A 9,044-nucleotide genomic window follows, 5' to 3' on the forward strand; every position below is an offset into this window, starting at 1 on the left:
TTTTTTATTTTAGTATGTATGAGATCATTCATCAATATTACCTATTGCCCACAACTGTGTGGCAGATTGTAATATCTATCAATAAATAAATCTATCAATAACAAAAAAAAAAAATAGACATTTGTAAGTCGAATAATTATTGAGATATAGATTTCTCAAAATAGATTTACTAACTAATGATATTTCAGTACATTTTTATGAAATGTTGTTTTAAAAAGGCTATATTTCGAGAACTATTGGACGTAAATAGTTGCTCATATTTCAGCAAATTTACTCTTCTTTAAATAATGTTCTTTCAAATATTCTAGTGTTGTTGGTGATTTTTAAGATATAGAGCTCTGAATAAAAAGTTAATGTATTTTTAAGGTTTTGAAACAACCGTCATTTGTTATACCCCTACGTATACTTACTTGGCAGACTCATCACTTTTGACAAGTAATTATACATAGTTTTCATTAATGTAATGAAAAATTAGTGTGAGATAACTGCTTTTTTTTCTTCCCGGCTCTCGTACTTATATAACGGTATCAACTAAATGAAACAAAGCCGTAAGTTCTAACGAAGAGACCGAGGTCTCTGAGCTAATGACCAAAAAAGAACTGTTCATATAAATATTATTATTACAAGCTATTTGTGCAAGGTGGGAGGAAGAATATAATAGGGGATAGTCCTCTTCTCTTTGCGGAGGAGAAATGGAGCAGTGCCAAAGGGCTGTAGGATAGACTTGATCCAAAAGTGGATAATAAAATAGAACAAAGAAGTAGCAAGTGGAGTAAAACACATAAAAATATCATAATTAAACCATCAATAATTAAAAATACCTGCGAACATTAAAACAAAAGTGGAAAATAGTAATTGAAATAGTCTTATACGTATTCTGCTGCTATATTTGTATCCAACTGTGTAATGTGTATTATGTTACTGATAACTGTACTGTCAACAGAATGGAACGGTATTGTCCAGTAGAATGGGAAATAAAAAATATATAATTAATTTAATATTTAAAGAAACTTACGGCGAGAGCAAATTGCAATACTGCCATTATTGACAAAACGAAATCTAATAGAAATTCATAAATTTATCCAACATTTACAAGGTTCATATGATTAGTGTCTCCATTTATATACAATGCATCTAAATGTGAATTATTACTTGGCATAGCAAATTTGCTGAAGAGAATTTCATTAATATTTGAATATTCTAAAAGACATAGTGGTATACAAACTAGTAGTGGGAGTAAAAATGGCCAACGTTTGAAAACAATGGACTCCAAACAAATGAAATGTTGCTCTAAACGAATAGCAATAATTATTTTTGTTTTGTTCTCAAGTTCACCACTGGTGTTATTGTGTATTCGTACTTCGTTAAACTGTGAAGAAAATTTACTATTTTTGTTTTTGCTAGTAGGGCGACTTAAAGTTAAAATTTATGATATTTTTCAATAATAAACAGAATGATTGATTGTAGATTTCCCATTCACTATGTGGCTTCTGGGCAATGATTATTATTTCATCAGTAACTAATTAAAATAACGGAAAACACAATAACCACTTAGAGTGTTTATTTCAAATTTTTGACATGAATAATGAACGATTGAAATTAGAAGTTTGAAATAATTTATTAGTGCAAATAACAATATACTTGAATAGCTAAATGATTTTAGAAGCAACCATTGGTGTGTAATACTATCAGAAATAAATTGAAAATAATTTATTTCAGATTTAACTAATGTTGTACCATTCTTGACACGGCTCTTTCTTTTCAGATCAATTTTTTATCTATTATTAAATAATAACGGAACTTAAAACGAATAGGGTGGTATTATCGGACTTATTTCGTTCTTTTTTTTTCCGGTTAACGAAAAGTTCATTAACGTTTTGTAAAAAATAGCAGACACGACTATCTTTAGTAAAAACACGCTTATTAACTTGATTCATGAAAGTATATAAGAATATGTGAAATTATTTATTTTTAATATTCTATTTTCTATATTTTTCCTTCAGAAACAATCCAAGAGCACATAAACACATGGAATAGTCCAAAGCTGCTTATAAATCATCGAAACATTTCGTAATTAGTTATTTATAGGAGGATTTGACGTAGGCCCCCCCCCACACTGCACAACAATAATCTAATTTCGTTTCAACAAGAGGCCTGTGTCTTCTTTCATGAAGGCAAATCAGATACTCAGGAAGAAATGTTTAAAAAATTAAAAATTTTAATCAATCATACACATTTATCAACAAAGTAAACTAAAGGAAACAATGGATAAGATACTGATCTGATTATGACGATCTTTTGAATAGAAATCTAAACCGTATAAGTATTTGTTGTTAATCAAAATGATTTCAAGGACAGAAATCATGTATATCAATCTAATGCCTGACAAGCACATTCTTAATCACCTACTTGTGTAAATGAATTGATATGTGTACGCAGTAAATAAAGATTTTTTTCTTTTAGATTGACTGTTTTTATATAAGAACAATGCTGAAATTATGTGAAATAAATTGGATAATAGTTTTTTTGGTTTAGCTCCGATTTTTTAACAGATTCAACGACGACACATCTAATAGATAGATTGGAAGATTATTGATTGACCGTGTGTGAAGATGAAAGGAATATGGTCCGGGTGCGGTCAAGAAAAACTCAAATAGTAGAAATATACTAATTTAATGAGCCAACGTTTCGCCCCACGTTGCAGGGCTTCTTCAGGGCTAAAAAAGATACAAACACATAGTTACAAAAGGAAAACAAAAACCTAAGTGTAAAATAACAGGGGTATAAAATGTAAAAAAGGAAGATATAATAAGAAAAATTAAAGCTAGTAAATAGTAAATGTAAAGGGTAATAGTAACAAATAGATAATTTGTATAAATTTTATCATGTGATTTTATTATATTCAATGATTTTATTATATTCATGTATCTATCTTTTAATTTATATTCATCTGTTAACTCCTTAAGTAATATTTATTACTTTATTATTAATTTTCTATTATATTTTACACTTTTCTGTAATCCCGCTCATTTGGTATATTTTGTTTCTTAATTACTTACACACATTGTATCCCATTATTTTATACTTTACTTTTCCTTTGTTTCTCTATTTGTTTTAATGTATATATTTAAAGTATATTTCCATTTATTGTTCACCGAATTTAAATACTGTTCTATCATGTTTACTTTACAAACTATTTTCGTTGTTGTGGCACTACTGCTGTCCCCACTCCTCCCATCACCAACGGTCATTTTAGTTTTGACTGCCGTCAAAATAGGTAGGCATTCTGTCTCATCATTTGATTTGTATTCTTTTTTCTTTTTACATCTCTTTATTTGTATGTTCTTTAATATTTCTTTTGTTATCTATTTGTTACTATTACCCTTTACATTTACTATTTACTAGCTTTAATTTTTCTTATTATATCTTCCTTTTTTACATTTTATACCCCTGTTATTTTACACTTAGGTTTTTGTTTTCCTTTTGTAACTATGTGTTTGTATCTTTTTTAGCCCTGAAGAAGCCCTGCAACGTGGGGCGAAACGTTGGCTCATTAAATTAGTATATTTCTACTATTTGAGTTTTTCTTGACCGCACCCGGACCATATTCCTTTCAACTAATAGATAGATATGCGAGCTGGTTCCTTTACCAAGTTTTGGGTAATAAAAAAAGGTAGTTTTCCTCAACTCTTAATATGTTTAAAAACAATATCTGTCTAAAAACTAAATGTTTCTTGGTTTCAGATTTTTATATTAACAGAAATACAGGTTAAGATTAATGGTTATAGAAGTTCAAGGTTGTTAAGGAATTAAGAAAGTAGTTAAAAAAAAAAAAAATTGAGTCCTTCAGTATTTTTCTAATGGGAATCGAAAAATCTATAGAGTAAAATTTCATGATTTATAAAACATATTAATTTTTTCTGAATTATCATGCTCATGGTATCTTTTCATGACGTCTTACAAATCTATTTCACCTTTTATAAATATTTTTGGGTAAAAAATTATTTATTTAATTTAAATAGATAAAAATACAAGAGGAAAAATCCTGTCATAAAAGACAGCATCTATTTCTTATCTGTTACGATTATTGCGTTGAGTATGTACAAGCAGAAAATGCCAAAGGCATATTTTATTTATTGTTTAGATATGCTTATTGCCTTAATTCACAAAAATAGTGAGGGAATTTATATTTTAATGAAAATTATTATTAATTTTGATGTACTTTTTCTACATTTCATTGACTCCTCTCGTTTATTTACGTTGGTCCCATTTTGGACGGCTTTCCGCCTGCTTCTGTGCCTCCTCAGTCTGTCAGTCTTTTTTTGATATCCTCTAAAAGAACGAAAAGAGGATCAAAAGCCTGTTTTGGTCCAGGTACATAAGTTATTGCAATACAAGCATTGTATTTCAACTTCCTGAATCATGTAATTGATGAGGAAGACCTCGCTAAAGAAAAATTGATCAATCTCTATAGAAAGTAGAGGTACATCGTTATTTTATAGAGAACCATATACTAGTTTCAAAGAATGTACTATTCATTCATCTTGATAAATATTCACATGGAATGCTGTTTATTCTGTGTATTCTCTAAAAAATTTCGAATGAAGCCAGATAGTAATAGTACAGATAAGACGAGTAAATGTTATTTCTAATAATGAATAAAGATATCAGTGGCGTAGCGTGGATGGGGGCCACCAGGGGCGAAGGGAAATTTTGCAATTTAAAAGACTAAAATTCACAGTAATTCTAAAGAGCATTTTATCAAGAACAACCATATTTATCATGTATTGTTTAGCTTACAAACAAAAAAGTCTTGAAATGAAATGATTAAAATCTTTACAATATATTATTATTAGTGGTTTGCCCTCCTTGCCGTCACTACGCTACGCCACTGAAAGAGATTAGAATGTTAGTGGTTAGAATTATCACCCGTAATCACTTTGTTATTTTAGAAAAACACTCTCTGAATCATGAGCCAGTTTCTAAGAATGTGGGATTTATGTTGACAAACATCTGAATGAAATGTTGTTTATTCGCTCTATGTGGCTGAGAAAAATCTAAGTTATAGATAGTTATATTGGATTATGAAAGATCATAGTTAGATTAGAAAGACGAATTATTTATTTAGAATAAGCAATAAAAATAACAAATGAATAATCATAAATCGTAATAAAAAAAATCATAATTTTATTCTTTATTTGATTATTTATTTGTGTACAATTTATAAAATTCTTATTTTTGATCAAATTTAAAAAGTATTAAATCAAATATCAAAACATTATCTCCTAAGTTATTGAATCGGCCAGCACGTATTAATGAACGACATAATAATTATCTTTTATATAAGAATAAAATGAAAAAATTATACCTATCAAAACTTATTCAGACAGGTGAGAAAATAAATATTTTTAATAATGAATAAGTACCTAAAAAAAATGTTATTTTTTTAGCTATTTTTTTTTACAAATAAATTCTTTGTGTATTGTAGTTCAGGAATGTATGAAACAATCAATTTCATACAGAATATAAATAATATTAAAAACCTTGGGACGCAAGTGGACCATGTTCATTTTCAACGGGTGTCATCGCCTGTGGAAAATTTATTTTATAAGGCATTCTTATCTCAAGTGTGAAAATATTTATGAACTGTTAGCAGTTTAATAACTCCGACGCATCTTCATGAAACAAAATATGCAATGCTATAAACCGCACCAGGGCTTCATTATTTTTTTTTTATTCTTAATGGAATAGGACTTTAATCGACTTTTTTTTTGTAAGAGATTAAAATTCCATTCCATTGTCATGACCAGAGATTGGACACCTCTTACTTGTCTCAAATTCCTGAACCATATTTGGCATTATTTTAGAAATAGATGGTGATTTGTCAAGGGGATTGCAAACTTTATGGCGAAACTTCTTAAGCGCCGTTTAACTCGGAAGTTGAAATACAATGCTTGTATTGCAATTACTTATGTACCTATACCAAAATAGGCTTTTGATGCTCTTTTCGTTTTGGTGCTTAGAAGATTTCAGAAGAGACTGCCAGACTGAGGAGGCGCAGAAGCAGGCGGAAAGCCGTCCAGAATGGGTTCAACATAAATAAACGAGATAGTACAAGAGCCCAAGAGGAGAAAAATGGCAGTTACTTCACCCCAATTTTTGATTATTTTAATGAAAACTATGTATAATTACTAGTCAAAATTGATGAGTCTGCCAAAAAGTAGCGGCTGTTTCAAAGCGATAAAAAAAAAATTATTTTTCATTCGGAGCTCTATATCTTTACAACTACCAACAACAATAGAAAATCTAAGAGAACATTATATAAAGTAGAGTAAATTTGCTAAAATATGAGCCCCAACAGAGTTATTTACGTTAAATAGTTTTCGAAATATAGCTCTTTCAAAAGCAACATTTTATAAAAATGTTGTATGGGACGTACTGAAAGATCAGTAGTTAGTGAATTTATTTTGAAAAATTTATATCTCAAAAACCATTTAGCACTCAAATTAAAGATAGTTTAATGAGCTATAAATGTAGTTTATGATGTTTATCTTCGTAGCAGTGATAGTTTACATGAAATTTGCTAATATAAATTGATTTATAGTTGTTCGGATAAATGTTCACTTGCCAAATTCATATTCATATGTGAATATCATAAAAACTACTACCCCTACGAAGATAAGTGTCATAAACTACTTTATAGTAAGTTAAATTTCCTTTATTTTGAGTGTTGGCAGACGTATGCGCGTCTAATGGATCTAGAGATATATTTTTCAAAAATCCAAAATTTTAGAAATTAACATTTAGTGGGTTTATTTCCCCCTTCCTATACCTGGCAGACTCATCAATTTTGACTTGTAATTATACCTAGTTTTCATTAAAGTAATCAAAAATTGGGGTGAGATAACTACCTTTTTTTCTTCCCGGCTCTTGTACTAAGAGGAGTCAATGAAATGTAGAAAAAGTACATCAAAATTCATAATAATTTTCATTAAAATATAAATTCCCTCACCATTTTTGTGAATTAAGGCAATCAGCATATCTTAACAATAAATAAAATATGCCTTTGGCTTATTCTGCTTGTACATACTCAACGCAATAATAGTAATATATAAGAAATAGATGCTGTCTTTTATGACAGGATTTTTCCTCTTGTATTTTTATCTATTTAAATTAAATAGAAAAACTTTTTTTTTAACTACTTTCTTAATTCCTCAACAACTTTGAACTTCTATAACCATTAACCTTAACCTGTGTTTTTGTTAATATAAAAATCTGAAACCAAGAAACATTTAGTTTTCAGGCAGATATTGTTTTTAAATATATTAAGAGTTGTGGGAAACTACCTTTTTTTTATTAACCAAAACTTGGTAAAGGAACCAGCTCGCGTATCTATTAGATGTGTCCTCGTTGAACCTGTAAAAAAATCGGAGCTAAACAAAAAAATTATTATCCAACTTATTTCACATAATTCCAGCATTGTTCTTATATCAAAACAGTCAATCTAAAAGAAAAAAAATCTTTATTTACTCCGTACACATATCAATTCATTTACACAAGTAGGTGATTAATAACGTGCTTCTGAGGCATTAGATTGATATACGTGGTAGGTGAATAACAAAGTTATTATACTATTAGAATTTCGTTACATTTCAACGTGATATTCTCTTCGTGATACGGAAAAGACCTACGAATATTACTTCACTAATTAAGAAAATTAAAATTTTAGATTATGAATTTAATTCTTTCAGAAATCTTCAAATATGTCACAGTAGTCAGCCTTGGACGATATCTGAACTGAACATTAGATATTTTTTTTGTTTTTAATGACTGAAACACGTTTAAGGAGAAATAAAATATTTTTTTAATTAAAAAAACATTTACAACCTTTATGGGAGTCTTGGGTTCAGAAAAATCTAGGTCATAGGTAACAGGTCGGGAAGTATTGTTTCAGGGCTAAAGGTTGTGCAAGTAGGATATTTGGTCAGGATCATACTCAACCGTCAGGTTTTCTTTTTCTTACAATTAAAGATACCCTAGGATTGAGTATGCCCTGACTCCAAGATATAACATATTTTCGTGTTCATATACAATTCATATCCGTTTCACACTACCGTATATATCATGATTATTATAATTAGGAGACAATATATCAGCTTGTTATGTACATATACAGATATGTTGTAAAATATAATATAGTTTTTAAAATTATGCAAAGAAAAATTTCAATATTATGTTCGTAAATAAGTAAAAAATACCAATGTTTCATTTAATTTATTAAAATAATTATCATTTTCAATATTATCAGGTGTGATACACCATAAATTGTGTGAATCATGAGATTCAACCACCAATCACGACCATTAAATGATAGAAACATATTCATTATTTTGACTAAATGATATGATTAATTGATTGGTAGTAATTCACTATTATTGTAGACTTAAGTTTTAATGCATTTAAACCAGTAACGATTGGAATTCGTGAAAAAACACGTAATTAAAAAAATATATATCTTTCCAATCAAAATTGCAGTACTACGTATAACAAGGATGAAAAAATTAAATTTTTTGGTACTTACCGATGATATTGTCCACTTATTTGGATACAGTACACGAACCTGAGCAATAACTAAGGTTGAGGTGACACCTGAACACAGTAGTCGCTACAACTACACTGGTCAATTATAATGCTGGTGAGTCACGGCCCCACCACCTCCCTTAGCATTCTCGGCGGCGGCTTCAAGTCTTTGAGTCTCTAATAGATTCCCTTAGATTCGTCAAGATCCGTGGAGACAATAAACTTACATAAATAGATAATAATGGTATAAATATCGCCAGATATCCTCTTTTGTCGAGGAGACCTTTTCGTATTCAAATTAATCTCATACAGTGGGTTAGAAGATGTGTCTCAACATTCTTAGGGTTCCCTCAATTCTATAAACTAAGCACTACTTATCTCAAGATCAGGAATGTTTGAGTTATTTAATGCTCGTTCTCACAAGTCAAGTTTAATTGAAAGAGTATAGTTCACTAATAATTGTT

The 9,044-nt window shown here is 29.3% G+C and overlaps 1 long non-coding RNA gene across 2 annotated transcripts in view; it reads right to left on the reverse strand.

The window, feature by feature from the left end:
• LOC136795281 (uncharacterized) overlaps window positions 1–8,663 on the reverse strand; it is a 26,092-nt gene extending 17,429 nt beyond the window's left edge. For both annotated transcript variants that reach the window (XR_010842866.1, XR_010842865.1), the window contains exon 1: window positions 8,582–8,663. This is a non-coding gene — a long non-coding RNA (uncharacterized lncRNA). The remainder of the gene's footprint in view (window positions 1–8,581) is intronic.
• Between the last annotated feature and the right edge of the window lie 381 nt (window positions 8,664–9,044).

The sequence above is a fragment of the Halyomorpha halys genome, unplaced genomic scaffold (assembly GCF_000696795.3).
Source record: "Halyomorpha halys isolate HHAL.00 unplaced genomic scaffold, Hhal_1.1 Scaffold413.1, whole genome shotgun sequence".
Taxonomy (NCBI): Eukaryota; Metazoa; Arthropoda; class Insecta; order Hemiptera; family Pentatomidae; genus Halyomorpha; species Halyomorpha halys.